Source organism: Meriones unguiculatus, chromosome 5 (genome assembly GCF_030254825.1).
Source record: "Meriones unguiculatus strain TT.TT164.6M chromosome 5, Bangor_MerUng_6.1, whole genome shotgun sequence".
In the NCBI taxonomy this organism is placed as follows: Eukaryota; Metazoa; Chordata; class Mammalia; order Rodentia; family Muridae; genus Meriones; species Meriones unguiculatus.
The window spans coordinates 50,958,190-50,960,802 of record NC_083353.1 but is presented as its reverse complement, the minus strand read 5'-3'; the positions used below and the strand labels follow the sequence as shown (position 1 = coordinate 50,960,802).

The 2,613-nt window shown below is 48.8% G+C and overlaps 1 non-coding gene across 1 annotated transcript; it reads left to right on the top strand.

Annotated features, from left to right (window-relative positions):
- Window positions 1-468: 468 nt before the first annotated feature.
- Window positions 469-575, top strand: LOC132654491 (U6 spliceosomal RNA). The gene has a single exon (XR_009592132.1). It is a non-coding gene; the product is annotated as a U6 spliceosomal RNA (small nuclear RNA).
- The last annotated feature ends 2,038 nt before the right edge of the window (window positions 576-2,613 follow it).

Genomic DNA, 2,613 nt, shown 5'->3' with positions numbered 1-2,613 from the left:
ACTGAGAGTACTGTACTGTAATGTTTCAAGAAAGGAAAATGCAATGGTGTTTGCCAGGGGTTGAGGAATGGCACAGTGGAGAATTCTTAATTGGTGTAGAATGACCATTCAGAACAAGAAGAAAAAACAGTAATCTTCTGAAACCCAATGAGAGGCTGGAGGGGTGGAGGGGTCTGGGCTGGGTAGGGGTGAGGTAACAGTGCTTTCTGCACAAGCATAAAGACTGAATTTGAATCTTCAACACCTATGTAAAAGCCATGCAGGGTGTGAGTTCTTGTAGCCTCCAGCACTGAGGGGAGGGGAAGGGCTGAGGTGCAGAGGTGCCCTAAAGCTTTATGTGGCACACTGATCCCTTGCTCTCTCCCCCAGCCTGCATAAACATCACAGACTGCCCTCTGGGTAGTGATTGTCCTTTACTCCCCGTTTCTTGGCAGGAAATATGATCTTTTCCACAAAGTAAAACTTCTCGTGCTTGCTTCGGCAGCACATATACTAAAATTGGAATGATACAGAGATGATTAGCATGGCCCTTGCGCAAGGATGACATGCAAGTTCGTGAAGTGGTCCATATTTAAAAAAAAAAAAAAAAAAAAAAAAACTTCTCCCCGTAGTGATATAGTTTCCAATCTCCCTGTCCCACCTGCCCCAATAAACCATCCTACCACACACCATCACACTAAAATTGACCAAGGAGGACACCATCATACCAGACATGCATCATACCAAACACCATCATACAAGACACCATCATACGAGACACCATCACGACCAAAAAGATCAAGGAGGAAACCATGACTAAAGAGACCAAGGAGGAAGAGAACGAGGGAAACACCATTATACCAGATACCATCATATGAGATACCATCACAACAAAAGAGATCAAGGAGGATACCATCATAACTGAAGAGACCAAGGAGGAAGAGAACGAGGGCGACTACATCAGACCTGGCCAGCCTCAGGACGCTGGCATAGCTCTCCCTCAGCAAGAGACCAAGGACGACATCACACCTGGCCAGCCGCAGGATGCTGGTACAGGTCTCCCTCAGCAAGAGACCGAGGATGACATCACATCTGGCCAGCCTCCTGACGCTGGCACAGGTCTCCATCAGGAAGAGACCGAGGACAACACCACACCTGCCGAGCCTCAGGAAGCTGGCACAGCTCTCCCTCAGCAAGGGACCGAGGATGACATCACACCTGGCCAGCCTCAGGACACTGGCACAGCTCTCCCTCAGCAAGAGCCCGAGGATGACATCACACCTGGCCAGCCTCTGGACGCTGGCACAGGTCTCCCTCAGCAAGAGACAGAGGACGACATCACACCTGGCCAGCCTCTGGACGCGGGCACAGCTCTCCCTCAGCAAGAGACCGAGGACAACATCACACCTGGCCAGCCTCAGGACACTGGCACAGCTTCCCCCCACAACCAACATCAATGATGGAAGCAGGTGAAGAAGACAATCATGAACGGCCTCAGACATCTGTGCTGCTGCTGCCTGCCTCCTGCTAAGACAAAAGCCACCTCATGTAAGAACATGACTCCAATGAAAAGGGACCTTGGAGCCACCCTCAGCACCAGGTGAGTGCATTACTTCACTTCATTTTATTCAGTTTTCCTTCTGTCCTTTGTAACTAATCTCTCCCTAGTGCTATAGTTTCCAGTCTGCCTGTCCTACCTGCCCCAAGATGGGTTCCCAGGTTAAGAATTGAGGCCTACAAGCAGCCTGATGGGAATTCTTTAGAAGGAGCCTCCTGCCATTCTTTTGCAAGAGCCCTGTACCCACACACATGCCAAACCAATCACAGGTTACATTGCTTGAGTCCTCAGACCCAACTCAGAACAAAGCCTGGAAAACTCAGTCTTGGAGTGACTGCAGTGGTAGCTGTGCCCTCTCTTAACACCAATTCTGCCCTAGTTACTCACCTCTTGCATATCTATTCTTGTTCCTTCTAAGCGACCATTCACATTGGATCCCACACTCACCACCACATGCCACACTGTGAGGGTGTGATAGGTATCCTGACAAGTCTAACTAGAGACTCTTGGAGGAGCAACCCACTGTGTCCCTGTGTCATGGGAGCCTCAAGCCCCTACCTCGTGTATGTACCAGCTGGACAGATCTTAAGGCTGCTTCCATTTCTTCAAGTCTCTGCCCTTTGCATATTCTTGCACAGTTAATCAGCCTTGCACAGCCTTTGGGGAGAGTTCTGGGAAGCCTTATCTTTCAATCCTAGTATCACCGTGGTAAGACTTCATCTCTTGTGTTCTTTCTCCCTAGACTGTGGCAACAAGTATCACATCGTGAGACACACAGATGTCTGTGTGATTGACCATGTATGGTCCATCCATCCTGGCGCTTCCCTGAACTTGAATGTAGGATAAAGGTCCTTGAAGATAGCCTCTATCTTCAACAGCATGTCCCCATAATGTACTTCCACAACCGAAACACTCTTGAGCAACTCTAAGCCCATAGGATGGACATTTAATATGGCAGATGGATGTGTCTCATTCTGCACAATTTGGAAAACAAACGTATGTACACCGTACCATAGGTGTATACCCAGGGTTTCAACGGGCAACTGCTTTAAGTGCTGAAAAGGCTGATTGTGTAA